Genomic DNA, 13,808 nt, shown 5'->3' with positions numbered 1-13,808 from the left:
CCTATCAAGTATTAGATACACCTGGGCCGAGACTAAAGCCTAATTTATGAACAACATAAATTACATTATATAGACATAGTTCAACACATATAAATAAAACTTGAACAACAAAAATTTTCGCAATAAAATTTTGAAATCACAACCTTATTGGTTGAAAGTAGAGAACTATCTACCACTCCACTACCCTTTCATTACTTCATTCATCAAAAATAAACACACTGTAAATTATTAATGTAAATTAAGGGTAAGCTAACATATATTGTATTCAATTGAATTTTTTATTAGTATAAAAAATAGAATTAATTAACATATCCAGTTACGTACTCTCTTTATGGCTCCGTTTCGTAGGACGTAAAACGTTTTTCCGAAAAACTGTTTTCTTCTATTTTTAGTTTTACATTGTTTGTTTGGCAAAATAATGTAAAAGCATCTTCCTTTGGGGTAAAATTACTCTCCCAATAATGGAAAACCATTTTCCCTTCAAACTGAAGGGAAAACTACTTTCCTTGTCTCTCTTGTACACTCTTCTCACCTCCTTACTTTCCCTTTCATTTCATCAATTTTCTTACATGGAACCAAACAATGGAAAACTAATTTTAGAATTGTGTTTTCCATGAAAATTATTTTACACTAAAAATATTTTACGCCCTACCACACGGAGCCTATATGTAGGACGTTGTGAGATGGTTCAATCCCCACATGGCATAAGTTCCAATATTGTATTTCCTTTTTTATTAGTCTATTGCACCGTATGAGTTTTTACACTTTTCAATGCATAACTCAATATCATTAACATATTCAGTTACTCTTGTCAATATGTTCTATGCAACTTAATATGTTCCAAACACTTACACTAGTATAAAAAACCTTATGTGACACAAACAAGCTGATTCAGTTCTCCCAAAACCGCATCAGTAAATTCAAAAAAAAAAAATCGGAAATTTTTGGGCCAATATATTGATGCGGTTTGGAGGAGAACCGCATCAGTTTACAAAACTGATGTGGTTCTCCTACAAACCGCATCAGCTTGATAGGCGAAAATTTTAAGGCCCGGTTCCAATGTGGCCCTAATACCCTCATAAATACGAGGCTCACTTCCTCCCAAACCCTAATACCTTCATGCGTATGATTTCACGCACTCACCCCTCTCATCCTCTAACCCTAAAACCCCCTCACTCTCTCACCCCTCTCATCCTCTGTCATCCCCGCTCATCCTCTGTTCATCAGATCTAAGTTATCTTTATATCTTTTTTTATTTTTTATTTTTTAGTTTTATCTGTAGTTCCAGATCTACGTTAAATTTATTTTGTTGTTTCTTTGTAATTATATTCGGTATTAATAGTTTATATTATAGTTTTTTTGTTATGTTTAATTGTGTTATTTCTTTATCATTCCAGATCTATGTTGCGAAATAAGACATCATTAGGCTTCAATCATTTTATTTTTGTTCCAGATCTGTGTTTATTTCATTGATAATTGTATAATTTTCGTTTGTTTATGATTGTGTATTTTCTGCATTTTGTTTTGTTGATATGTTTCAATCGTTTATGATTGCTCTTTCATTCCCTCCTAAATCTTGCCGCTCCAAAATGAGTTCTTTTTAAAAAAAATTACATTAGACTTACTGATGCGGTTCGGTAGCAAAATCGCACCAGTTAACATAAGTAACTGATACGGTTATGCTTCTAAACCGCATCAGTAAATAATTCACTAATGGAAGTAAAAACGGCTCTCTACTGCAATAAAAAGAAGTCTTATTGAAGTCTATTATTCAGGCTAGGAGTATATAGATTTCCTGTCATTGTTAAATCTATTCATTTTGCGATGGCTCGACTTTGGTGGGGTAAAAAAGGGGAACATAGATCCATGCATTGGAAGAGTTGGGATATGTTGTGCAATCCCAAATGTTTAGGAGGGATGGGGTTTAGAGACCTTTTGGTGTTAATTGAGGTTCTCCTTGGTCGTCAAGCATGGAGATTGATTTAATGTGAAAATACTCTTCTGAGTCGGGTTTTAAAAGCCAAATATTATCCACATTGTAGCTTCCTTGAGTCCTCTTTGGGTCTTGCAAGGACTTATTCCTGCCATAGTATATGGGGTTCGAAGGCTCTTGACAAGGAAAAAGTGTTGTGGCGCGTAGGAAATGGCACGACTATAAACAAGTTGGATGACCCTTGGATTTTAAATGATGAGAGCTGGTTTATGAATAGTGAGCGAGTTAATGGTCTCAACTATGTTTGTGATTTTATTGACTACAGAATGATGAAGTGACATGAGATGCAAACAAATTGAGCGAAAACTTCAACGAGTAGGATGTGAAAGCTATCATGGTTGTGCCATTGAGTGAGCGTCTTCCGCAAGACCGAGTGGCATAGGATTTCGCCAAGGATAGGTCTTATCCGGTGAAGACGACTTACATGGTTGGTAAGTCGAGTACCTTGCTCTATTTCACCGGGCATGGACTAGGATTTGGAGCCTAAATGTATCTCCTATGGTGAGGCTTTTTTTATGGCAAATCTACTCCGCCTCGCTGCCAATTCATGCTCTACTTCAGCAGCATCACATACTCATTGATGGGACTTGCCCGCTATGTAATGAATCCCTTGAAACAATTAATCATGTTCCACTACACTACTCGAAGGTAAGGGAGATGTAAGAGATGGATGATTTGCAATCAAAGCTGCCGAGGAATGATGCGACTGATTGGCTGGAATTTTGGGACGAGTGGCAAGATATTGCGGATGAAAGTTTAGTGGAGCTAAGTTACCTTGCATACTATTTTTGGCAGAGACAAAACAAAGTAGTCTTCAAAGCTTGGTGTCGCCTAAAATATCAGGTTGTGGCTTTTGCGAGTGTTGTGGCTCTAGACTATGGTGAATACACCAAGCACATTTATTGTGGAACATCCCCTGTAGCTCTTCATTGGACGAAGAAATGGCAGGTCCTTCCAGTTGGCTGCGTGAAAGTTAATGTTGATGCATCCTTTACTGATGATGGATGGGTTGGCATGGGAGTGGTGGTGAGAGACGAGCATGGTGAAGTTATTCTTGCGGGATGCGTCCTTTACTGATGATGGATGGGTTGGCATGGGACTAGTGGCGAGAGACAAGCATGGTGAAGTTATTCTTGTGGCCTCTCGCAGAATCACGGCATGGTGGCCTATCAAAGTATCGGATGGGAAAGCTCTTTGCTTCGCAATGAAGTTAGCTCGTAGTTATGATTTGAGGGATGTTATTTTCGTGAGCGACTGTCTTAAACAAATTATCTAGAGGTGTTATCTTTTTCTCTGACTTAGATGCAGTGGCGGATCCAGCGTGGGTTCACCTAAACCCACGCGGATCCGGGTGAAAAATTGGAAAACAGAGTATTACGGATGATTGTATGTAAAACGCGCACAATATTTTACATCGAATCTAACAAAATGCATTTTGTCTTCTTTTGCCTTTAAATCTGTCAAAATGCATTTTGTCTTCTTTTGCCTTTTTAACATTCAATCCTCCGTAGGCATAAAGCAGTAGAGTTAATGTTGTAGTTTTCTCCCCTTTCATTATATTATGGATTTTTTGGTTCATAAGTATCTTACTTACACATAGATTTTCTACAAAATAGAAGGGGGAATAAAAAAAAAGGAAAATAACAAGTCATAGGACCTGCATAACTCACTGGAAAACTACAGTCAAACATCTGAAAATATTTTTAGGTAGTGGTCAACAAACAATAATGTAACAAAGGTAGTTTTGTACAAAATTTTGTAAATAAGGTGGTTTCTCGCAAAATAAAAGTATGAGTAAGGTAGTTATGGACAAAAAATCCAAATTAAAAACTTGATATCTATCAATTACATAAATTCTATTAAGGAGCCACAAGGGTCGTGTATATTACAGATGATGGAGGCGGGCTCAAAACGGTGACCAATTGTACACATGTTTCCAGTCTTAATCACTAGATCAAACGTTACTGGTTCTCTCTGTTCTGTTTTATTATTCATGTTTCTCGATATGGAATTACTAAAAGTTATCCTTATTTTGAATTTTCTACTACTAACAAAAACGGGTCCGAAATGCTCTTAATTAAGTGTCTTTTGTTGGTACAAGTATCTAAGTAGTTATTTTTTAAAAAAAAAAAATTGTTTAAAAACAAAGTAGCGTAAAAAATAGAACTTGAAACAATAATAAATTTGAGTTTCAAGTTCGAAGAATTCCGAACCCACTTGACTCAATTTCGGGATCTGCCACTGCTTAGAAGATGTGTTAGAAGATGCTATTGAGTTGAGCAAAGACTTTGTTTCAGTTAAATAGTCGCATGTGCTACGACTTGGGAATTATGTTTCCCATCACCTAGCTCGACGGATTCCTTTTGGTGTTGAGCAACGCTGGAAATGTCATTGTCCAGCAGAGGTGTCTGTGTATGTCCTTATGGACGCTTTGTCCATCGACTAATTTAATCGACCTCTGTTTCACCTCAAAAAAAGTAATATATATGTATATATACCTTTATGCCACTAGTCCTTGGAGTATAATCCCACTAGTCTACAACTATACAGTATTGATCCACTTAACCCAGAAATTCTCCTGATTTGCATCCAGAGCCCACATATACTTGTCCATGCTTGCAACATTCCAGACATGAACATTTCTAAACCCTAAGCCACCATAAGTTTTGCCACAACACAACTTTTCCCAAGCAATGTTGCTTGATTTATTTGTATACACATTTCCACACCAAAGAAAAGCTCTACATATCTTCTTAACACCTTGTAACACTTGCTTAGGCAACACATAAACTCGAGCCCAATAAATATGCAAGCTCATAAGCACATAATTGATTAATTGGACCCTAGCTGTGTAGGACAAGTGTCTTAAGCTCTATATATTAATTATTATAGCCATTTTCTAAATTAACACTCAATAGTATAAATTCTTTTGGAACTGATGATTGGCACACCTAAGTACCTAAATGGTAATTGAATTCTGTGCAAGCCAGACACATAAACTATCTTTTGCACCTCATCTTCATTCCTAGCACAACAACATTAAATGTCTGACTTGCTAACATTAATTTGCTTTATGCCCAGAGGAGTCAAAAACAAATTGAAAGCTTGTAAGAGCAAATATACAAAAGAAAATTCACCCATACAACCTAATATCAAGTCATCTGCTAAACACGGATGTGCAAGCTTGATGGCTTGACATTTTAGATGAAAGTGAAATTGATTCATGGTACTCATCAACCCAAGTACTTTAGAAAGGTATTCCATGCATATTACAAAGAGAAGGGTAGACATAAGATTTCCCAGCCTCAGCCCTCTGGTAGACTTGAAATACCCTTTCATTGAACCATTAATCATCGTGGAAAATCTAGGAGTAATAACACCTTCCATCATCATCACCATGAATTCAGTAGGAAAGCCTAGGTGACTAAAAAGCATTTCATGTAAAAACACAAATCAACTATGCCATAAGCTTTTTGGAGATCAAGCTTAATTAAACAGCTAGGTTTAGCACACTTTCTACCATAGTGCTTAACCATGTCTTGAACCACCATTACATTCTGTATAATATATCTTCCATGAACAAAAACCCTTGGTTCTCAGCAATTATATCAGGCATATTATCTAAGCTAGCCAGCTCTGAATCATTCAATATTGAAATACAAGCAATTTCGAATACTGATAATATGAAAGCAGACGTATTATCTAAGCTAGCCAACTCTGACTCATTCAATATTGAGAGAACCGTCACAGTAGATGTCTTGAAGGGAAGAGCATCACAGAAAAAAATTATGATCGTTAATAGTATCAACCAACAAGATGAATGGTTTAGTAAATTGGTGGCATAAAAGCTAACGGGGGGGTACTCCCTAGAAAGACCCACCGCTAAAAAGTTACACGGTAAGCGAATTGGTATATCATATATCAAGATGAGCTATCCAAGAAATCTTTCAGTCTACCATTGTTAAAATGTGCAACAGTTGGGAGTCCCCCAAGATACTAGAAGAGATCCATGAAGGTATTAGCATCTTTAGAATCATGATAATAATCTAATCAACACATATGTATGTACGTACCTTGTGTAGACAAAACAAGATGTCACTTTCATTACCTTAAAAGTCGCCTACAGAGAATTCTCCGCCTAAAACAACCAATATAAATCGATAAACAATCTCTTATAAAATTACAGCAATAATAAAATACTTTAAACCCCTTTTATGAGTGTCTAAAAATCTTACCCATCATTTAAACTTGATTATTGAAACCTCCTAGTCTAGTACTACTAAACTAGTTGTTAAAAACTCTCAAAACTCATGTTTAACTCATAAGAATTCGCTTAACAATACTCTTTTCAAATTTCCAGCAACAAGTAACATATTAAAACTCTTCTTAAACACATTTAAAATCACAAGAATACTTAATTTCCTAAACTATAATAAAAATGATTTTCCAACTATAAAACCTTAAAAATCTATGCTTTCATCATTAAAAATCCAAATTAAACATAATCTTAGATTCATAATTAAATCATCAAACTATAACTTCTAAACATAATCATATTAAAATAAACCCTAAAGATATAATATTTGCATTAAAATAAAAACTTGAGGAGGAAGAAAGATAAGCAAAGTAGGAGAGAGAGACGCCGGCGAGAGGAGGGTGGCGATGCACAGTCGACGGCGGCGAGGAGGAGGTCGGCGGTCGGCGGGGAAAAGAGAGAGAAAGAGAAAATGAGAGGGAGAAGAAAGAAGAGGAGGAGCGCCGAAAGTTTTGGAAGAAGAAGGGAAGAAATAAAGTTGTGTGGGATATATTTGGGGTTTTGAGGGTTTTTATAGGTTCTCCATGTAGGCTTAGGAAAAGGTGATTGGACTCAAACTAGATTTTAATGATTGACGAATTGAGTGTTTGGGTTCCGCATAACCAATTAGAAATCCTTTTCACAATCCAAAAGTGTTTTCAAATTTTGAAATATTTTTTTTAAAAGCATAACTAGACAAAATGTATAACTTCTTTAAATCATTAAAATAATTCCTTTGACTTTCAAAGACTCAAGCTTTCAAGAAATAAAACATTTAAATACTAAAATATACTTAATTATATTTAAATATACAATAAAATATAATTATAAAATTCATAAATTTGCAGGGGATTACAGCCAGCTAGAGATGGCCAACAATGTGTGCCAATCTAGCCCAGCCCACCTCGTGGGTCGTGTGGGTCGGGTCCGCAAAAAGCCCGGTCCAGCATAGCTCGAACCGTGATATTAGTGCGTGGGTCGTGGGCCAGATTTCTTGAGCCCAACCCACTAAACCATGTTACTAAAACCGCCCGGACCATGAAACCGATCTTGCCCGGTCCAAGTAAATATTGAACTAGATTGTGTATATTTTAATCAAATTGCATATATTATAATTCAATCAAATTTTAAAATAAAAAAATTATTCATTAAGTTTAATAATTGTATATATTTAAATTCATTTTAAAGATTTTATGTAAAAATAATGAATAATTTCAATGATTAAATAATATTGAAAAATAAAATTCTCATGCCGGCCTGCCAGCCCAGTCCAGCCCACTAGTCCCACGAAACGCCTGAACCGCTTACTGAACCGTGAAAACCAATAACAGACCGGTGTGGGCCAAGATTTTTCAACTGGCGGACCAGCCCGCCTAACCCATGAATTTCACGGTCTAGTCCTAGGCTGTGAAATCTCAACCCAGCCCGCTACAGCCTACGGTCCGGCTCACCCAGCCCGCACCAGTAGGCATCAGTACAGCCAGCCTTGCAACAGGAGTCATTAAGGATCCTATCAGCCTATCCAACAGCAATTGCAACCCTTCAGGATCAAGTAAGTGAGGATGTCATCATTCTCTACGACATCAACATAAAGTGAATTGTCTTCTCGGACGTCCCAGTCAGTGTGATAAACCTTGCTAGGGATGATAGACCGGCGGCGGAAGGACGTTGTCATCGCTTCACTGAATACCACCTCCTTTTTCTCGATCCATTTATGGAAATAGAATAAAAAGTCGGAGAAAGACTTGATTAAAAAAACTTGCGGTGGTGACCATCTCTCGTAATTTTTTGCGGGTTGAAGAACACGAGAAAAAAAGCTAACTACCAGTCCCCGGTTGGTTAATAGGCGGAACATCCACAACTTGCTCTTGATGGACCTCAAGGGGGGAATTAATGTCCAAGTCATCGACTTGGAAAAATTCCCTGGTAGGAGTAGAGGTAGAAGGATGCTCAATCGTCGGCCTCTTGTTGGCAGAATTATCCGTCATAACTTGCTCGCGGCCCCTTCTCCTCGTCCCTCCTCGCGGACGACAATAGAGCGTGATACAGGGGCTCAAGAGTCAGTGGTGGTCACATTGAAGCCAGTAAAGCTAGCGGCCACAGCATTAGAGCCGCCACAGGGCACACCTCGGCCTCGAGTGCGGATCGTGTTCCTGCCCCAGCCAAAAACACGATGAACATTCTAGGGACCGTTACGATTTCCCCCTTGTTGACCATTAGAGACCCTATGCATGGTCTCATAATTTTATTCAGGAACGGGCTGCATGTGTTTCGTCGGCTCTAGATTCTCATTGATGCAAAAAGATTCTAGATCAAGATTAGAAAAGCCTGCAAATAGAAAACAAACAGTTAATAAACATAGACAAAGAACATCAACAATTGGACCACTCCAATAAAAAATTACCATTTTCATGAGTATGGCAAAGTAACAAAGCCGACAAGGGCTGGTTCCCGAGAATATACTAAGTGTGAGGGAGCCAATATTTGGGTTCCTTCATTATAGATGTCCTCCAGTCCACAAAATTAAGTATCCTGGTAATCCACCGTATCAAAATAGTAATAGGCCGCTAACTAACCTTTTGTTTCAGTTAAATAGTCGCATGTGCTATGGGTTGGGAATTATGTTTCCCATCACCTAGCTCGACTGATTCCTTTTGGTGTTGAGCAGCGCTGGAAATGTCATTGTCCAGCAGAGGTGTCTCTGTATGTCCTTATGGACGTTTTGTCCATCGACTAATTTAATCGACCTCTATTTCACCTAAAAAAAGTAATATATATGTATATATACTGAGCAATCTATACAAATATATTAAAAGGCGTGCGTAACAACGTCGATGCGCCACGTGGCACCCTCCTCCTGCCACCAGAATTTTGCCACGTATCTGTTAACCAAAAAAGTCAAGTGGTCATTATTTAAAAACTAAATATGCTAAAGCCTGGGCTCGAACCCCTGACCTTATGTAAGGGTTCTCAAAGAATCATCATCTCATCTAACATCTTTTAGTGATCCATGTTTCCAGAAAATTACAAATATGTGTTGTGATTAGTTAATGTTATTAAACATAACCCTTGCATCCTTAAATATAAATAAATTTGCATGTTCATTAAAATTAAATATGTATGCATGATACCATTTGAAGAGTAGTGTTGACCACTACAGTACTACCCCTAGGGAGTTTTAGTTCATGTAATCTATGTACAATAAAAAAAATAGAAATTGCATAGTATAGGGTTTGATCCTGAGACCTCAAGTACATACATATACTAAAGTCTTAACCACTAGCCTAAATTGTATTTATTGTTATTATCATGTATTCAGGCACGGCTTTTAGCATGTTCAACATGTTCCATGGAACAGGGCCCCTTAATTGTGAGGGTCCCAAAATAGAGAAAGTTCAAGTAGTAAAAAGAAAAAGTTTATCTACTTATTTGGATTACCTTTTTTTTCATAATATGATTATGTGAAGTATGGATGAGCTATTACATTATTGAATTCTTCAAATACGAGATCGCACAGGGCCTCTATATAGTTCGAGACGGCCCTGCATGTATTATATTAATAAATGAAATTTTTTCTTACCCGGGGCATAGCCCGGGCCTAATAACTAGTTAAGAGAGAAAAAATGAGTTGCCAAAGTAACTATCTTCGTAGCACAATACATTAATAAACTTACGACGAGTATTCACCAAAAAAAAAAAATTACGATAGGTGAAATCATTTTCACATGATCCTATTGAGGCGGAAATTTCTTGAACCCTTTTCTTTATCTTTGGTTTACAAAATACAAGTATATTCCATCGGACTTGCTACATTAGCATACGAAGCAAACTAAATAAGCTTCAATTTCTTTAACAAAAATAGGTGCCTAATTAAGACACCTCGTCATAAATACCCTATATAACTCGCATATAATTCTGGTAACGCACATCAGATTACGTGTAATACATTCATGTCACTGAAACAACATGGAACTGTTATTCAATAATTAAGGGCAATGCTAGCTACGCTCTAACTTCATGTGCTTCCTTCGAATAAAGATCTCGGCCTCACAGTTGATGTCCCCTTCGCATTTCTTATAATCACCATGCTTCATTACGTTCTCAACCTTATAGTTGAGTGTTTTCTTTTTGTGGAGGTGGTTTTTGTAAGGCGACAATATGTAAGAGAAGTAACTCTGACGTTCATCTAGGCTTTGAATATTATAATTGATGTTGATGCTGGATTTTGGCTGCGTCATTTCGCTCTGCTCTCTCGCTAGCTCTCACTCGATCGATCAATACAATCTTTGTTTTTGTTTTTCCCTGGTGCGTTAATCGCTCAAGTATTTTTCACATGAAAATAAATTCAGATTATGGCATATATATATATATAGTATGCTATCCGCACTGGTTCTTGAGGAATTGGTGAATGATAGGAGGGAATCTGATGCACTTTGGCTTTTAACGTGGGCATTGAAAAATTTCACGCTGAAAGAAGGCAATTGGAAAAAGAGTTGCTACGTAAGGTAAGCTAGGCTAGCTAGTGGAATGAATCTCTTGAGTCTTGAAGAACAAGGAATATATTTTAGGCACAAAAAAATATATTCTTTATAATTGAATTCTACCATGTTACAAGCTAGAGTATATGCGATGGGACATCTAACTAATTTTAAAAGATTTTTCTTACATGGTTGGCGAATTTGACGGCCTTTTAGCTGACCTAAAATTATGTTTCCTTCTAGGGGAAACGATTGCCTAAAATAATCAGACGAAAATCTTAATACAACTGATGAGTTCAAAGCTCGCCTAACAAGCGGCCTCCAATAGTTAACTAGTTATTAAGCCTGGGCTATGCCCCGGGTAAGAAAAACTTTCATTTATTAATATAAGACTTTAGGATAAGAACACTAAATACAACTTGGTTTAGTGGTTAAGACTTTAGTATATGTGCTTGAGTCTAGGGATCAAATCCTCTACTATGCAATTTCTAATTTTTTTTTAATGTACATGGATTACATGAACTAATACTCCATAGGGAGAGTGCCACGTGGCACATAGACGTTCTTTTGCACGCCTTTTAATATATTTGTATAGATGTAATATGTTAGCTTTTGGATGAATGCATAATAGTTCCCTCAAAAAAAAGATGAACGTCTAATAGTACGGATGAATATCAATAATGTCTTTGACCAGTGGTGAAAATTGAGGTGTTGTAAATAATAGGTCACAGGTTCAAGTCCTACCTCCCGTACTTATTACCTTCGTGGCTCATATGCATAAAAAAAATATGTGGGGAATAATAAGTGGAACTTGGTGATAACTCTTCGCATAAATAAATGTCATAGGAGCTACAGATATCAACGCATTAGATTTTAATAGAAAAACCTTTTTAATCGGCTCATATTGAATGGATAAACCTCGACTTAGAAGGATTGTATACTCACTCCACTATAACAAATACCTATTTAAAACCTATTAATCTCAAAGGGCCATAAGTACTTAAGTAGTTAAGTTCCTCTAGAAACACAAGTTCCTTATAATAGTTCCCACTTTCCACAACTGTTTTTTTTTTCTTGTTTTCTGAGTAAGATGAGAGATTTTTATTGCACCATAAATAAGGTTACAACCAATAGCAAACCAACTAGGTTGAACTCCAAAGCCAAGAAGAGCAAACAAGGAACAACACAATTATAAGCTTACACTAGTAGAATAAATGCTTATTACTGCGGTCAAAAAGTGGCCTATTGGCGGCGGTTTTGGCCGCGCAGCAATTAAGGGCGCAGCAATAGGTAATTAATATATTGCTGCGGTTTAAAACCGCAGCAATATTTCAACATATTGCTGCGGTTAAAACCGCAGCAATATTGGGTCAAACCGCAGCAATATATTCTTTTTTTAATATTAAATATATAGGTATATTGGTGCGGTTTTTTTCCCAAAACCGCCGCAATAGATACACAGCATGGTAAAAAAAAAAAAATTTCATTTCTCAAAGTGTAAATTTTTTGTAGTTACAAGTCAATTATAATATAAAAAAGCTACAACGATCTACTGCATGCTAAAACAAATTATTCACCACATTCATATCAAAATCGAAATTACAAACATAGTTAAGGAACGAAAGAATGAAACAGATTGGCCTTGCAAAATATGCTAAATTCATTCACCACATTTCTCAAACCATGAACCACAAGGCAGATACCTTCAAAATCTATACTGAAATTCGCCATTGATATTCACCCTATTCATTACATTTAAAAAATAAAAACTCAGATCTAACGAAATCACAAATTCTTGTGATCCAAATCTAACATTTAGAAAATAAAAATAATAAAAGAAAGATTAAAAAAACAAATCGCAACTAACGAAATCAGCCACCGTAGACTTCACGCGACACCGACACCGACGAATCTTTGCGCGACACCAACCCTTTTCTCTCTCTCCTTCGATCTACTTCTCTCCTTCAGACCCCTTTCTCTCTTCTTGCGGGTTGTTAAAGGCGACGAAGGCGGCGAACGTGAGTCTGAGAACTTCGATGAAGGCGCGAACGTGGAGGCTAAAAACATCGATTAAGGCGGCGAACGTGGAGGCTGAAAACTTCGCTGAAGACGGCGAATGTGGAGGCTGAAAACTTCGATTTAAAGCGCCGACGCGGTGGAGGATGAGAGGAAGAGGGCTAAAGACGTTTCGCCGGCGGAGGATAAGAGAGGAGGAGGACAGTGAGAGTTAAGCGAAGAGAGGAAGAGAGGAAGAGGAAAGGTCGTGTGAGACTGAGGAGAGAGAGGAAATGTTGTGTGTGAGAGGAGACAGCTGAGAGGGGATGTAAAGAATCCTAATTAGGGCGAGGCGTGCGCGATACCTATATATATATATATATTAAGCGTTTATATTGCTGCGGTTTCCACGTAAGACCGCAGCAATATATAAAAAAAATGTTTTTTAATATATTGCTGCGGTCCTACGTGGAAACCGCAGCAATATTAGCTGGCCTGGCCCCACATTTTCTTTAAAATTAATCTGTTGGACAATATTGCTGCGATTTTGGGCGGGAATCGCAGCAATATTATCATTTTTTATTTTTTTATTTCTTTTTGCGTGTTATATTGTTGCGTATAGGTAAAACCGCAGCAATACCACCGCAGCAAATAGCATTTATTCTACTAGTGTTAGAAACCTGTTTTAGATGCTTAAACGCAATGGCGGATCTTCATTGGGGTAGGCCTGGGCCTGGCACCACGTAGGTTTTTCTAAAAAAAAAAAATAAGCCTTGTAGTTTAGAGACAAAACCCAACATACAAAAACAAGTTACACAACATCATAATATGTTATTGTAAATATTTGGCCCCTGTATCAAATCTTTCCAGATCCGCCACTGCTTAAACATATGACTATGAGTAAGAACATGTTGATCCCAATAAGTAGTGTTCCTACATTGGTAGGCAAACTACATCACAACAACAACACTAGCAAACCACACGCTTCTCTTAATCACCAATTGCATCAGACGAGCTAGATCACCATTAGTAGTTGTGATACCTAGCT

The sequence above is a fragment of the Beta vulgaris genome, chromosome 6 (genome assembly GCF_026745355.1).
Source record: "Beta vulgaris subsp. vulgaris cultivar EL10 chromosome 6, EL10.2, whole genome shotgun sequence".
Classification (NCBI taxonomy): domain Eukaryota; kingdom Viridiplantae; phylum Streptophyta; class Magnoliopsida; order Caryophyllales; family Amaranthaceae; genus Beta; species Beta vulgaris.
This window is presented reverse-complemented; position numbering follows the sequence as displayed.